We start from the raw sequence: 18143 nt of genomic DNA on the forward strand, positions 1-18143 counted from the left end.
CAAAGACTGCACGAGATCGATTCCAACATCACGACGTTTCTACCTTCCTGGTCATATCACCTGAATATTACACTTGTGTACTGAGTTCGAGTCATGTCCGTGGAATTATTTTTAGGCATGGATCTTGGACTTGGAGCTAAGTTGATTTTATCCATTATTCGTAATTTCCACCGAGTGACGGTAAAGTATTTTGACCTCAGTCAATAACGGCCGTGACCACCAACGATGGATGGAAGCTGGAGTATTTAAACTTATCCATGACGGAATTGATTTCTCTCTTGTTTTATCGCGAAGATGGTCCAATCTACTGAACTTACTACTGAAATAACTTGGTTCTCTTTTGAGCTTGAATTATAGTTGAAACTGATAAATAGCAGCGCATTTAAAGATGCTGGTTAATTTTATTCCCGTTGCTTCGATCATAAATGTCCTTAGATACTCCGTCACTTAGTGCAAATATTTAATATGAAAAACGTATGGAGTGGACCAAGTCCCCACTGTCCTTCCCCAATTTTATTTGCAGATTACAGGGGACTGCGTACGTGAATACATACTGACTCCATTACAATTATCTGATTTCTTTCCATGGCTACATTTTCAAGAATCAGCTGATCTTAAAAAGTTAGAACTTCCATTAATTCCTTAATTTAAACTTTCTTCCATGGATTCCAGATACTCGCCCCATAATGCAAATTTGCCCAGACATTTATATGCATGTATGCTATTACAGATAAATTACTTTCTCCTTAAACTCTATCACAACTATAATAATGACCCCGAGTTTCTTGAAGGCCCGCAGATCCGTTCACTGAAAATGGTGAATCCAATCAAATAATCTACGCTCATATAGTCAAGCCCTTTGAAAAGACTCTCTAAGTCGCCGAGTACTAATAGCATGGGGAGGACGAACTGAAAAATATAAAAGCCCAATTAACCGTATCCAAGACGTTTAAAACATCTGACCATAATTGTATTTTCGCACTGCTCCGTGGCGCGAAGTGTTGGCGCAGTTTCTCCTTCATGTCGTTCTTGGGAAATAGAATCCGTGGTGGTAATAGGGCTTTTGTAATTATATGTGAAATCTTAAAAGGTCGCAAAGAGCGAAGAGATGACGTTGCTGGGTAAAATCGGAAAAAGGGAGCGAAAGTAGATGGAGGAATCACTGAAAGGGAGTGGGATAGAATGGAGAAGGTTGGGTAAGCGGAGGAGAGAGCGGATTTTCGAGAAGGCGATGAAACGAAGAAAGAAATGATGTTGGGCAAAGAAAGAGGAAGATTTGATGATGGTATGGAGTCGAGAATACTCTCATCCAATTTGGTAGAAAACATATTATTTTAGCTTCTATTAGTTATTCTTCATTGACCTATGCGTATTATAATCAAATAATCTTCCATGTTGTGCCTAGGATGCTCCCTTAACTGGAACTTCTTGCCAATTCTGCTCCTCACATTATTCCAGATGAAGACCGTACTCGTTTAACGGCAACTCGAGGGTCACACCAAGAGCCACGTGCGGAAGAGCCGGAAGATTGTCAGTTTTGACAATGTACAGAGACACGGGAAAAATTTATATCTTTGGAGTAACGCGTCCGAAAGGTCAATATAAGCAAGTCCAGCTGGTAGGATATACAAACAAAAGACTTCATCGTGAATTGAGGAGGGGAAGGTGGTCCAGGGGCTGGGGGGGAGGGTAACGTGGGAGGAGGCGGGTGCGGAGGGTATGGCTGTTCATTCCCTCCAATCAATGCCTTTCGCGAGTGGGCAGGACACACACACACAATCCCACATACACTCGCTTCACCGCTCACAATGAATTCCAGCGTCAAAGCCTTTGACCGCCCGCTCACCCAACGAACGCCTGCAGCGACCGATATCGACGACGTGTTATCAATAATCGGGGCGGTCAAACGGCTATCGAGGGAGGCGATGGGGTGGAGGAGGGGGTGGCGAGAGGGTGGAGGCCGGGATTGAATAAAGGGGGTTGACGAGGGTGAAGATGGGCCGAGGGGTGGGGGTGCTCCGGGAGACGGGACCGCGGACAAATGACTTCATTTCGGCGCAAAATCGAGACCGTTACTGGTTGGCTTTGACAGTCATTCTTCTCGAGGGGTTAAAAAAAATGACTAGACACAGCGCGGACGTAATTCCGTAAACGCCCTGGGAGCGCAGGCGTCGTAAAATTAACAAAAACTGAAGCAATCATCTTAGAAATTAATGTGCTGGTCGCAGGGATCTTAGAGAAACGAGGCTGTGAGGAAGGGTGAGATAAGCTGACCTGGCCCAATCCGGAAAAATTCCCAACAAATATTTCGCCCGTTCACAAATATTAAAAATAAATATCCCGTTACTCATGGATTCCCAACTGAAGAATGAGCAGCCAAAAGTGGTCCTTGGAAGCCAATAAAGTAGCACTCGAGATATTTGATGAGTTGTTTTTTTTCGTATCATTTGCAACTAAAAAAGAACCAGACAGGTTTGGAGGAGGATGGAAAAAGAGACTTGGTCGGAAAGAAAGAAAACTTGCTTCTGTATTGTTAAATGGGAAGGAGGAAAGTAGTGTCGTAAAAATTCAGAAGCCAAGGAAAACGGATGCGGGACATTTTAATGAGTGGCAATGAGAAATCTATATCTACACATTATCCTGCAAGTCTCCATAAGGGTGTGTGGTGGGGGGTGTTAGGTAAACAACCATGCATGCCCCGGAAATGAGACATTTATTTGCAGATGGATGAAATGAGTCATTTTGATCAGAATGAAGGAAGTCGCGAAGAAAGAAAATACTGGTGTTTAAATAATGGGTTACAGTAATCGATTTTGGGTGTTCATTATCGTTGCTATGATGGCCAAAGAAGTAAATGAGTTCTTGGTAGATGGTAGAATATTCTCAATTATCTTTCAAATAACGTCCTCGAATTCCACGGGTATTTACGTTGCTCTGACATTTCACTCAAACAAGGAGTGATAATATAGGCCGGTGAAATATTGGTCGGGGAGAAATAGGCTTTGAAAAATAAATGAGAAAAATTGGCACACTGGTCTAAAGCAGTGGGAATAATTCCTAACGATTTCCATTTAGAGTCACTGACCGTGTAATAACACGCTTGAAATATAGTTTATAATTCAATCTAGCCCATTAGACCAATTTTTTCGTGCATAAGAATTCTGATTACTCTTGATCACTGACGACGTGGGAGTTGCCATTAGAGAACAGATGTGTCAAGCGGCCGTGACATGATCGTCACGCCTTTGGCATCTGAGGCATAGTGTCACCCTTTGGCACAACTCACCCACAGCCTCCTAAAATAACACCACCCACCATCCAGGCCCGGCAGTCTCTTGGAAGACTTCCACGGGGAAAATTCCAAATTGCTCTCCTGAGGGGTCACCTACATACTAAAAACTGTGTGAAAAATTCAACTATGTCTCAATGAATCATGGTTATTTATTATTATTATTATTATTAGTATTCATCTACTTATATATCTTCATTTTACTCCGGGAGCCGCCACAAGGGCGTGAGGCGGGGGGTGTTAGGTTACCACCTATAAAAACGAACAATACCGCATGCAAAATCAACACATACACGCAAAACTATACCCACAGTGGCGTACACATTAATGCAAAAATCTCTTCATCTGACACGCATGCAAACACATATACAATCAACCAATAAACAATTGCACCCCAGGATGCAGTATGAAATCAATTTAACAACGCGCAAGCCAGGACACAACAAGCAAGAATGCGAAACTCCACCACCACATGAACATGCAACATAAAACGCTCTCCTCCCCAAGGAGACAGGTAGGGAATGTGACCCAACCCTGCAGTTAGAGGGAGGGTCCCCCCACGTAGAGACGAGGACTGTAGGACGTAGGACGAGGGATGGAAGGGGAAACCTAAAAACAGACGAAGCAGAGCAAGAAATACTGTTAAGAGCACTATACTACCTTGATCAAAAAGTTCCCGGAATAACCACCGTGTGGCGCTCCCATCGTTCCGATTTTAGTTCTGTTTTTTTTGTTAAATTGGTACATCTGTTGTTGATATTCCCTTTAAATCTTAGTTTCATAACTTGACATTTGCAAAAGTTACGTAGCCAAGAGTACATCTATCTCTGTGTGTGTTGGCGATTTTTTACAATTGCAGAAATGGATTTAAATTTGCAACAACGAACTTGTATTAAATTTTGCGTAAAAAACGGATTTAGTGGCGCAAGGACGTTGGAAATGTTGGAAAAGTGTTTCGGCAACGATTCTCTAAAAAAAACGGTCGTTTACCAGTGGCACGAGCGGTTCAGAAGTGGTCGTGAGTCAATCGAAGATGATGAACGCAGTGGCAGACCATCGACATCGAAAGTCGGTGAAAAAATTGATAAAGTAAAAGAAATGTTGGTCAATAACCGCAAATTAACCATCAGAGAAATAGCGGAGGACTTGAACATTGCCTATGGATCCGCCCAAGACATTGTGGTTAATGATTTGGGTTTCCGTCGTGTAGCAGCAAAGTTGATGCCAAAAGACCTCAATTTCATGCAAAAAAGAGACCGTGTTGACGTCGCAAAAGACATGATTTGCGAGGCTGAATCCGATCCCACATTCATCAAAAGGATCATTACTGGAGACGAGACGTGGGTTTATGAGTACGACACGCAATCCAGACATCAGGCAAGTGAATGGCGTTCACCAAATGAGCCGAGACCAAAAAAACCACGTCGTTTTCAGTCAAAAAAGAAGGCAATGCTGACGGTTTTCATGGATTACAACGGTGTAGTGCATCATGAATTTTTGCCAGAAGGCCAGACAGTACACAAAGAGTATTATTTGGGCGTTATGAGACGTTTGCGTGAAGCAATTCGCCGAAAGAGACCAGAAATGTGGGCAGAAAACTCGTGGACCACGTGCACCATGATAACGCACCGTCGCACAGTGCTATCATTATTCGTAATTTTTTGACGAAAAATGCAACAAATACCATCCAACAGCCACCGAATTCACCTGATTTGGCTCCCTGTGACTTCTTTCTGTTCAATCGAGTTAAAAAACCATTACGGGGAACGCGTTTTAGCAGCCGAGAGGAAGTAATGGAAAAATCGCAGGAAGCACTGATGGACATACCGAAAACCGAATATAAAAAATGTTTCGAGGATTGGATCAAGCGCTGGCATAAGTGTGTTGCAGTCGATGGGGATTACTTTGAAGGGGACAATATAGATTTAGATGAATAAACTTGTATTTTTAATTTTCTGAATAAATTCCGGGAAATTTTTGATCAAGGTAGTATTATTTAATGGCACTTAGATGCGGTCATGCAGGAATGGTTTAACAAAAACACACGCGAGGTTAGTGAAGTGAAGCATTCTACTATCTATTTCAGGCAGGTTTTGGATGGACGCCGAATGAGCATCGCTGCATTTCGTGGCTTCGCCTAGAAAGACAACCTGACATCCAACAAATCAGAAAACCCTTTTTCACTTACACATGCTTCCTTCCAAACTTCATTCCGTGCGACATGCCCATCCCTTTCCTCCTACCCTATTCTCCATTGACTCCATCTTTCACCAACATCAGTATTCAACATGCCATCGCCAATCAGACCGATATGAATCCGTCTTTCCCGCCTCCGGTGAACTTCTCCCATCCATAAGGGGGTATGCGTTTTGTTACTCTTTTCCCTTTCTTTTCGTTTCGGGAAATGCTTCCACTTCTTATTTCCTCCACCGGTTCCCCGTTCTATCCTCCAGAATCTGACCTAACACTTCATAAGTGTTGCATTATGATCCAAATCCGTTTCCAGGAAACTCCGTGAGTTTATCAAGCTGTTCCCATACGTTAGACTATTAGGCTAATCATAATATAGTCTAATTGATATATTTCTGGATCCATGGGCATTATCCATGTGTACCCACGTCTGTTGTTGTGACCAAACCAAATGTCCGTCATGATTGACCACTCTCTCCCGCCGAAGAAATGGGATTCCCGGAAATAAAATTCATGAATGAAGTACTTAGGATATGGTAAAGAATAGGGAGAAGTTCCTTGGGATAAACTCAAGGGAGGGTGGGAAAGTTGATGCAGGGCATATTGAGCGGCAGTGGAATGTTAAGTACCGTAATATTGAGATGGAGTATGTAATGAGTAATACGCTAGACAAAGGGGAAATGGAGAAAAGGAATGTTGGTCTCAATAAAAGGGAAGCAAAAAGAATATCTGTAATTGAAGTATCGCAGGTTGTACTTTGCTGGTCGTTTCAGTATTCATTGTACTCTTACGGGGACCTTAGAAGTCCATGCGTGCTCAGTACTTGGGGCCATCAAAAATTTACCTTGAACGGAGGACTACTGCCAAGATAATAATAATGATAATATAAGCTGGTCCTCCTCCGAGTGAATCCAGATTCAGTTGGGGAAGAGGTGTTGGTGCGAGCGTTAGAAAGGGAGAAGACTTGATCCCCGGCGAGGGCAATGAATGGTTATTTCGGGCGCCTGGATTCTTCGCAACCGGCTTCCTTTTCACTCACTAACACCCCTCCGGATTGTTGCCCATCGACGAGGGTTTCCAGTGACCTCGGCCGCAGAGGAGCCAGGAGGAAAGGAGACACGTGCGGGAGTGGACGGGGGACCCGAGTGGGGGGTGGAGGAAAACCCGGGTCCGGGCGGCGCGTGCCGCAGGCGAGTCATTGGGCACACTACAAAAAAACACCCAAACGCAAGGGGAATCGGAATTACGAGTATGCCATGGGTCACACTGAACGTAAGAACGTCAAACAAAATTTCTATTTACCCCTGACCTAAGCTCGAATACGGTAATTAATTCAAAATGACGTAAAATACCCTCCCAGTTCATCCAATCGGTAGCAGATTCCCGTATTTCACGCTGACCAACCGAAAAATTTTATCCAAAATTCGATATATTTTTTAAACCCCTGAGAGATATTTTTAGAGAAATATTGCACTCATTGTTCGAACTGGATTTCGAGAATCAATAGAATGCTTCTTTCTAATGTAGATCTTATTCGTAAAATTTACTATCGTTTTTCCTTGAGTTACGCAATCGCAATACATTAATATCTTTTGCATCATAGAAAACTGCGGAGAAGAAGAAAAATTCCACGAGGTGATCCAGAAACGGTGCCTTTAAAAATTATTGTGCTTTTGGATGACTATTGCGCAATAAAAATTAATTCATAAACCTTCAAGTTCGAATGGCATACAAATGGAAACCAGTCCTGAGGCCAGATGAGATACTATTAAATAGGTTCTTTTAAAATGAAAAAAATTAAAAAATAAGTTACTTTCGAACCGTAGAGGCAAATTATCCTGAATATTTTGTGTTTCTAATTATACCTTGGATTGTATTTTCATTATAATGGTTCTCGTAATATTTGAAAATGGTCCTAATTGCCAAATAAAAACTAAAATTTCGAGCATCGTAGCAGAATGAACGACCTAAATTTGGTCGCATCTGGACAGTATTTTAATCATCGTCTAACCGACGGAAACCAAACAACCAAATGCTATCACAAAATAAAGTTTCCGCGAGAAAATTCGAATAAGCATCTTTTCACTATGGCAAATGTTTTTAAGCGTCACGGTTTTCTGGGAAGACCATCCACCCTTTGGACGTCCTTTCAATGGACGGAGGAGAGTCCTGTGAAAACGGACGATTGCCTAAAACCGTGGTCGTCTTCGGTGCCAAAGTTTGAAAAGGGGGAGAGAGAGGTGCGGAGATGTTATGTGATGGTGAGGAAGAAGGCGTGCGCATGAGACACGGGCTCTCAGGGCCGGCCCACTCTCCCTCCATCGGGGAGATAAAATAATAAAGTAAATCTCCATACTCACTCGTCGTCCCTGTGGATGCTCATTTATTTCAAACGCCCCCCCCCCCCCGGCTCCCCCTGCCGAAGTGGCATAATTTGAATTCGTCCTTCGTCGGTCAACTTGACGCCGGGAGAGGAACGTGACCCGCGGGAGGGGGCGGAAATAGATGGAGTGGGCGGGTGACTGGAGAGGGAAGCATGACTGGGACGCGGAGTGAATGCGATATGAGGAAGGGTGGGGTTGGGGAGGGGGCGCGGTGGGTGGGTTTGGGGGCGTGTGTTGGCGAGGGTGAAAGTGCAGGGGGGGGCGGCGGAGGAGGATAGATTATCATTATATTTCTCCGGCTCGGGCGATGCAAGGAAACGGAAAATGTGAGGAAAGGCGCTGAGATCCTTCCTCAAGGGTCTCGAAATAATACGAGCGACAGATCTCGGAGGTTGAGAGGAGGCAATGGCGCGACATTTTGGGGGGTTCGGGTTGGTGGAATGTTACCCCATCTCACATTCCGTACAAGCCATCGACACAGAAAAAAACGTCCATTTGATACAGACACCAGCGAGAGTTATCTCTAAAACGCATATAAAAATAAAATGGCCGCATAACAGACTACGCAAGGTGCGTTCCAAAAGTAGTGCAATTGAGTATCCCGCGCCGCTCCTATCGGTTGGAGTGAAATCAAACTACTTGAAGTAGGGGGGGGGGGCGACTAAGCTTTACCGCCTTGTTTGTTGTGAACATAATGATTACTATATAATTATTTTTGACTCTAAAATTTTTAGAGGATTTCTAGCATATGCGAAATTCTATCTTCTCTTTTACCACAAAGGCTGGAATTTCAGCATATTTTTTTATGGTAATCTACCGATTAAGGTAGGTTTTTGGATGGACACAACTACCAAACAAATATTTTATTACTCCTAACAGGACACAAAATCCATCATCCTACTCTATATCATCAACGTATTTATATCAACGTATTTTTGTCAACGTATTCCCATCACTTCGAGGCGCACTCGAAGATTCCCACCCTTCGCTTGAAAATGATATCCAAAATATATATGATAAATAAATATATATATTTTATTTATCATACATCTTTTTATAGGATTATATGAAAAAATATATTATATGTAAATATATAATATGTATACATATATGTTTATATTTATTTATATATATATATATATATATATATATATATATAAAATATCTTCGAAATGGAACGCTCATCGGCGACACACAAATATATAAAAAACACAGATGTAGATTTTTAGTATATAGAGACACAAAGAAAGGACACTCACAATTTGTTATTTTACGTTTCGACAGCACGGCTGTCGTCTTCAGAATCTGATTCTGAAGACGACAGCCGTGCTGTCGAAACGTAAAATAACAAATTGTGAGTGTCCTTTCTTTGTGTCTCTATATTCTAAAAATCTACATCTGTGTTTTTTATATATTTGTATATATATATATATATATATATATATATATATATATATATATATATAATGGACAGAGAAGAAAACAAATGAGGAAGTACTTGGTATGGTGGGCGAAGAGAGGGGTTTGTTGGGAGCAATCCTATGGAGGCAGGAAAAGTGGATGAAGGGGGTGTTGACCGGCAGTGGGATGTTGAAGACTGTGTTAGAGGGTAGAATGTTGGGCAAAAGAGGAAAGGGAAGGAACAGGATAGGGATGTTGGACGGGATGAAGGGAGGAAGAAAGTACTCAGAGATGAAGAAGGACCTGATGATGGATTTTGTGTTTTGTTAGGAGTAATAAAATATTTGTTTGGTAGTTGTGTCCATCCAAAAATCTACCTTAAACGGTAGATTGCCTTAAAAAAAAAAAAAAAACATATATATATATATATATATATATATATATATATATATATATATACATATAATCCTTCAAAGATATATGATATATTATTTTTCCGGTTTACAGGTTATAATTACTGATATATTTACTAACTCATCGATTTAAGATTACATCTTGCGGCGTGGGCCAGTGGTCAGGGCGGTCTGGAGAATTTAGAGGAATTATTGCAATTTGCGACATTCTGACTTCTCTTTCATCAAAATGACATCAACGTATTCCCATAGCTTCGCGGCGCACTCATAGATTCCCTCCCCTCACTTGAAAATTATATCTATAATAACCCTGCCTTTATATATAAAGAATCCTGCAAATATATGAGATATTTTACTCTTCAGGTTTACAGGTTATACGTACTCGTATATTTAATAACTAACTCATCGATTTAAAGATTCCGTATTTCGGCCTGGTCCAGCGGTAAGGGCGGTCTGGAGAACCGGCCAGTGGTTCAATTCTCGGGACTGGAATCCTTTCTCCTCACCCTTCCCTGTGATCTCGCATTTTCACGCGCTCCCCACCTCAATCCTTTAATCCTAGACAGAAGAACCATGTTTCGCCCTTTATCGCATTTTCGTTTAAGAGAAACGTGTATTTTCGTGTCCTTAGGTTTGAGGTTAAGAGTTTAGGTGAAAAATGAAATCCAAGCACGTTTGCGGGCATAAAGATAGGGGACAATCGACAGCAGGATAAGGAAGAAGGGTACCTATTCCCCAGAATACAGGGTGTATTACAAAAGTAATGCAATTCAATTTCCTGCGCCGCTGACTAGTTTAGAGGTGGTTAAAGGCCTTTAACCCCTCAGCGCGGTTCTCAGTACGTCGCAGTCGGCAGGCCTTATCCGTGGATCGACGTACATGGTACGCCCCGCTCCGCTCCTTGGGTTTTGAATTTTTCTCTGCAGCGCAATCGAAATTTTTTAACATACATGGTTGCCCTAAGCCTCTTAGATAATGAGTCTTCCTGAACGTTCTGCTTCGGCTACATGAAAAGGCCCTCAAAAAGGAAGTTAAATCTATCAAATCCGTCTTAATGAAATTAGCGAGTTCTTTGCATTTACGCTTGTTCTTGGGTCTGTTCTTCTTTATAGCTTGATATGATCTCCCTATCTCATTTCTCTGGAACCATACGTATATCATTCTTTCTTTTTGTTTCGTCAAAACAGTTGCGAGGGCAAAAGACCTCACCACTATGTCTTAGTTGTTAGATTTCTTTCTTGAAAAAGAGAAGAAAAAAGTCTTGCATGTAACCTCCGTAATGGACCCCAAGAGGGATAAGCTTTTTTTGAGTGAAGATAACAGAGATAATTTCGATGAACACTTGGACGGAGAAGTAATAGTGCAAGTTGAAGTGAGGAATTTTGGTCGAGAGGCACTTAGATTGAAAAGATACGGCCGACCGGGAAGAAGTCCAGGTCTCAAAGAAGGCGTCAGGTGTGCTCCGCTCGAGGTAAAAGGAGGGATACAGCATATTGGTGCTCCGACTGCATGGCAGGCCTATATTTAGACGATTGTTTCAAATTATATCACACAAAACTGAACTTTTAGAACGGATGTTTGAAACTTAAAGGCGAATGAAGAAGTGGAAATAAAAAATATGACGTAGGTAAAATTTGTACTAAATAGAATAAGCATATTTACGCAAGGTGATTTTTTTTATTATTTTAGAATGAATATTCAAAAATGTATAAATTGTTTTCAACAATGCTTCAACAGGGAGAGATTTTAGAAAAATTAAATGCCGCGAGTGGGGCCCAAGCATTTGAATACCTATACCGGCTTGAGGGGTTAAGGAGGGCCGGGAAGGGGTTCACGACGAACAACGCTCTGGGCGTCCGTCAAATCCGACAACGATGTGGCTCGTGTTCGACAATTGTTGGATTCTGACCGCCGATAGAGTATCAAGATGGTTGCAAATGAACTGAACTTGTCGTCTACTGTTGTGTTTCGCTATATTACTGAAGATTTAGCGATGAGGAAAGTGTACGGTACGCTAAGCCCAGTGCCCAAGGTGTTTGCCACAACGCGCTACGAGTCCGCGAGTTCCAGGCCAAATATAAGGTGCCAACGCTGCCCCCCCCCCTATAGTCCTGCTGTCGCCCCAGCAGACTTCTTTTTGTTCCCTCGGATTAAGGCAACCCTGAAAGGAACCCGTTTTTCGTCCAGAGAAGAGTTCCAATCAGCCGTGACGAAGACCTTGGGAGACGTCCCCGAAGACGCCTCCCAGGGCGCGCACCGGTCATGATAGAGTCGCTGGAAAAAATGTGCAGAGGCCAAAGGAGAGTACTTTGAAGAATTTTAAGTGTTTGTGCAAATCTTTTCAAATAAATTAATTACTTAAGGAACGTACCCTGCATGATGCACGATGAGAAAGTGAGACAACACATTGATAAACATTGTTAGCGGGATTGGCGATGGCACATTTGAGAAAGGGGTCAAAGTGTTGAGGGACTCTTAAACCTCCCTCAATTGAGAGAAGTGGCCATGGGTCCCTCCACTAGACTAAAAGAGGGAGCTTAAGGCGACCATCGATACTCATCAATTTAATTACTTCTATTGCAAGATAAAAAATACTAAGAAGAAAAATGAAAATGAGACAACAATAGACGCATCAAAGAGCTCTTAAGATCTGTCTGGCCCTAAGTCTTCCCTAGAATTTCAATTACATGTGTGGTCTGCAGAAAAAATACAATGTATCTAAGGAAATATCCAAGAGTTCTGAAAAGGATAACGTCTCCATTAATAAATGATGCAAAACGGATTGAAATTGATTCCTGCGACAAAGTTTCAACATTTTGCAGAGTAAAAAAACCGTTTACAACACGAATGAATTATCCGATAATCGCTTTCCCATTTTATTTTATCTTGAAAGACATTGGAAGTTTGTGAACCCATACACAAAAATGATCAACCAAAAGTTGTCACGTGGGCTTTAAAAGTTAAGTTCCCTCACTTTTTTCTCATGCAACATACACACCCTTCGCTGAGCTTCCAGTCCGAACATACATATAAGTACGTTGACACTTTATGAAATTATAAATATATTTAAGGTACAAATCTTAAGACAAGAAGTAATGAGAGATAGTAATGATATCCATATAAGTTCAAACGTTATTATTCGAACATTTATTTTTTGATCAAGTAGACACACAATAATTTTAACCATAGGCACTTCCCAAAATAATCAAACCATGATTTAAATCGATTGAACCAAGGCATTGTAAATGGAATGAAGAAATGGGGCAGGTGCTGCAATTGAAATAAAATCGATCAGGTATAATATTACATCTATTTTTATGTTGCAAATGTGTGAATACAAACTGACTCTACCATCTAATAAAACACTAATGTCTTTTTTCGTCTTTTCGTTCTATCAATGGGTAGTTGGTTGTGATTCGTGTTCAACTTCTAACTTGGTATAACACACTTAAGTTAATAAAAAAAACGAAGGATGATAATACTGTGGCCGATTGATTAAGTTTTATTCAGACATCTGAAGGGGTTTTTTTTAAGTCTAGTCAATGCCATGGAAAAAATTAAATCTTCCTCCATATTACGTTGCACAATTTATCAGCTAGAGTAAATAGGCAAATAATAATGAAATGAAGTAATTTAATTTGTAATTCCACACACTTTTGGAAAAGTGGGTGGAATTACAAAGTAAATTATTTCATTTCAATATGTTATGCAAATTCCATAGTGTTACGGCTGAGACAACAAATTTTGGCAAATAATAATTTGGAAAAGCAATAGCGTGTCCAATGATATAATAAATATTGGAATAGATAAGGAATGAAATAGGTCCCAGCTTCAGACCTTGATGAACTACCGAACGGATCAATTGACGCTAATTATTTCCACTTACACGCTGCGATCGCAATGGCTAATAGCTTTCAAGCAACATGAGTTACTTGCGACATCAAGGAGGAGATTATTAGGATCCAGTACCAAACCTGCCAATCAGACAACACGGATGAATCATGAAACAAAACTAATCCAGGACGTGTTCAAATAAATAAATGAATACATTAGTTTTGCACGAGTCGCGACGAAAAAATGAGACTTCATATCCACAAAAGCTGCAATCGAATAATGTAATTTCAACCTGAAATACTTTTTAAGAATGTATCACATTCTTGTTTGCGTATGTAGACGATAGAGATCAGGGTTCTTACATTTCTCGCTCTGCACCTTTAATGGCACGTCGGATATAGATAGACAAACTAACGAACTCGGCTGATATTACCCCTACATCGTCTTTTGTCGCTAATAATCCAAATTTAAGACACATGAATAAGACAGTGCAAATATGTGCTGCGTCACCTTTACGATTTCGACTACTCTTTCCTATACTTGTAGGAAATAACAAATAAATGACGTTATTGGGTCAATTTAAATCTAAACCTTACATCGGCAGAGAGATATAATGCCTTTCTGTTGCTTGAATGTCCCAATAAAACTAGCGTTATGATGATCTGCTATCATTAAAAGGATTGCATTGAATTTAAATATAAAATAAGGCGAGTCCGTATCGTTTATGCGAAATAGTGGAATACGATTGTTGGGTTCCATTTTGGAAATTTCTTACGGATTTGAAAGTTTGTTTCGCTATTGCATAGTAACGCGGTGTTTATTTCTTATGAATGAATATAAATCGGTTACGTTTACATGTTTCACACAGTTTTGAAATTTTGTTTTGATATTATAGAGCAACGCGCTGTTTATTAATTCTGAATAGCAATTTAAACTTCAACGCTTGGCGGTAAAAACGAGAAGCATCCGGCACAACCTCCGAACATTCCTGCTTCCAGGAAGCTAATAAAAACAATGCGACGGTTACGTCGGTAACAGCCGACTTCATTATTCAGCTGAATATTCATATTTCACATGGCTTTGGATGTTTCGTTTGCTATTGTTCACTAAAAAAGCTTGTTTATTTGTTTTGAATATAAATACGTGAATTTCAACTACGGCGGTTCGTGTTAAAAACATGAAGAGTCTGGAAGGACTCTTGGAGATTCTTATTTCCAGAAAGCTTTAATTCTGCAATCCCGTGATTTTTTGCAAGTGACAATGATAACAATGTTAAAAAATTATCCAAGGCTACTTACTCTCTTCACTGCATCTTCAGTGCACCCCCAACAAATGATTCACGCATTCTGGGAGTTTTGAAAATTATCGGGAGATGGCGTTCGGTTCCAGTTCCTTGCTCGTTATTCCCCACACTTTCTCATGATCAGTTATCCTTAAAGAGTGAACTTAGCCACGACTCCAGTGATGACCCAATCACGGACAGTTGACGAAAACACGAATGACTCAAACAGTTCATTCCGAAAGCGTCCATGCCTGAGAGAAACGATCGGAAGCCCCTCCCTCTCCACGCCGTGCCCAACGCGCAAATGATTGATGACACAATTACATTGCGCCAAGGAATAGTGGGAATCAACGCCATCGGCTTAATGCAAACAAATCCCCGGGAGCGGATGGGTTGGAGGGCGGGGTCCCCGAGAGAGCATACCTGCGACAGTCGACCTCGCCGTGCCAGGAACGAAGACATCAAGCGAGCCGATTTCCCGGGCGCAAGAGTTGGTTCCCGAGGACTGCAAGAGCACTGACGTCGCCCGCATCGAAATAATTAGCCCATCAGCAACCGATCCCCATAAGTACACTGTCATGTCGAATTTGAATGAAATCATTCGAAGCGACTCCTTGCCAGTCCACCGGCATCAGACAAGAGATAACGCGAAAGAGAGCGGGAAACACTTATTCATGGCATTTGAAAATGGCTGAAAGGGAATATGTAGACAAGTTCAAACTTCTTGCAGTTTTCAGCAGTATTTATAAAATTTTATTTGATCAAATTAGCAAATACTAGACAACAAGACCGCGATTAAAATCGATGTACGCGGATTTTTATTTTGTTCTCGAAGATGATTTTTATCAATGGAAGGTACACATTTCTATTACGTTCGAGAGGTTAAAGTAATGTCAAAGGAAATGTCCGAGTCTCTAAACAAAAAAATGTAAGATGATATCGCTCGCAAAGGGTTCGCTGGTTAAGAGAGAAGAAAGGTACGTCACGAAGCGGTGATTCTCGAAAGAGAGATCGATATGAAATGGCAAGAAGGAAGGACTCAGGTTGACATTCACCAAATAGTAGTGCAATGAATGGGGAAGAAAATTACATGCCGACAAGATTTGCGATATGACACATAAAAAATGTATAATTGAACGGTCCTACACTTCACTTAGAGTCGAAGGTACTCAACCTCACATTGCTGGCGCTAAACAAATGCTGGGGGAACGGGATGGTACGGTGGCTGAGGTACAGGCTTCCAACCGAGAGGGCTCGGGTTCAAATCCAGGAGACAACAAATATTTTTCATTGGTATCCCGATCCCTACTAGAGGTGCTTTGTGGAGAGCCCTTTGAGTGAATACGACGTCCGTCGAATGGAACGTTAAACTGCGGACCCCTTGGCACCTTTCGGAAACGAGTAGACTAATGCCGTCGCTGGGTTTCTCTCCACCCTTCACCCTTTCCCAACCATCCCTAATGGCGCAAATAACTCAGCTGCCGGTCGCCTTCTATAAAAAAACTAAACAAATGCTTGGCTGGAAACATTATACTAATGGACATAGAATAGAAGGAATGAGAAAAGCACGTATGCAGTACATAAAATGTTCCCTCAAAAGTTATTATTTGACGACGCCATTCAGGTTACCATGACAACGAAGAAATTATTAAGACCGATGGCTAAACTCAATTGAAACGCGATCCCAGATACACCGCTTGCATTCATGGTAAATACCTTTTCAAGTAGTCTATCGGTTAAGGTAGGATTTTGATGGACCCAGGGGCTGTGAATTTTGCACTTCTAAGGCCTACATTACAATAGTTACCCTAAAACTCGACGTTGCAATGGACCCTTTTAATTGCAAACGCTCCCCTTTCTTCCACCCGGCCCGGTCTCATCCCTTTTCCGGCCTTTGCCTCACTCAACCCAACATTAGCCCTAGTGTCTCAGCCTTCGACATCCCCACTGCCTCTTAGTATGACTTAGTATCCACTCTTCTTCGCCTCTTGGAATTCCTCCATCTTACGTTACCCACGACTTCCTTCGTCCTCGCTTCCTCTCGTCCATTATATCTTTTCCATTATTCTCCGCACCCACATCCTAAAACCGACAATATACTCTCTTTCTCCAGGCTAAACGACCATATTTCTGAGCCGTACGAAACTACGCTTCATGTCAAAGTTCCATCCGTGATTCCTACCGTGGAGCACTTATTCTAGAATTGGACAAGATGCGAAGTGAGGGACGTGGGAATCGGGTGACTGTTCGGGTCATGCGTGCTTTTGCGAATTGGCCCAAAAGGGGTCGGAGGCACTGCGGTGGACGCCAGCCTCCTCTTCTAGCGGAAAGCGAGGGTGGGTGGGAAGGAATACCAGGGAGGTGGGGTGAAGTGTGGAATGGGTCGTCGCGGTTAAAAGGCAATGAGGTCAAGGACAAGAAGAGGTCATTGTAGGTGGATGTGCATGCATATGTTAGTTGATAGTGTATGTGTTTACATGCGTGTCAGTTCATAGTGTTTTTCATGAATATATGCGCCTTTGTGGGTGTAGGTTTGGACGAATACGTTGGTTTTGCATGTGGTTTTATTCTCTTTTTTACGGTTGGTGACCTAGCAACCCCCGCTGCACGTTCTTTTGGCGCCTTGCGAGGTATTATGTAGTTGTAGAAGAGGATCGGATCACTCAGCGGAAGGGGGGGAGAAAACCAGTCATCCATCTCATTACGACGGAGCGCCGCCACCCACGAGTGCCAGGCACAGAACAAAAATGCGGAATTGACCCCTTTTGCCTGTCTCTCTCTCTCTCCGACAAAACATTGCTCGGGTCCAGGGAATGTCTGTCTTTCCCTCCGCGCGAACGCCCTTCCCCTTCATCTAAATAAAGGATGGAGGAGGCGCGCATCTCCCGAGGAGGTCAGCGCGACAGTGAAGAAATGCCAAAAAAATGTTCGCGCGCCCCACGCGACCGAATGTCGGAGTGAGACGCCGGAATGCGGCCGGCTGCCTTATGCGAAGGAAGAGGAGGAAATGCCGGAGAGGACGGGAATTTTTCGGAGAGTTTCAATTTGTCAGCTCACGACTGGAATACTTGTTTTAGTGCGCACGGATAGGTATATGTAGTTGTCATGTAAATAGTCGTAAACATCTAAGGTGACGCGGAGGAGGCCTGGGAGCATTTTCATCCATCCATAAGCCCCGTGTACCTCAGTGGCCGAGACGATTTGGCATAAGATGTGCCGCGATATTTGTCCCCATTCAGATTTTGAAAAAATGCTGACATGCCACAGCAATGTTTAAAGGCTTAACATTAATCGCAACGACAATGTTTCCCTCTAAAAAACAGCTGCTCGGAGGCATTATGGTAGGAATG

The sequence above is a fragment of the Hetaerina americana genome, unplaced genomic scaffold, assembly GCF_022747635.1.
Source record: "Hetaerina americana unplaced genomic scaffold, ioHetAmer1.1.p SCAF_6, whole genome shotgun sequence".
NCBI lineage: Eukaryota > Metazoa > Arthropoda > Insecta > Odonata > Calopterygidae > Hetaerina > Hetaerina americana.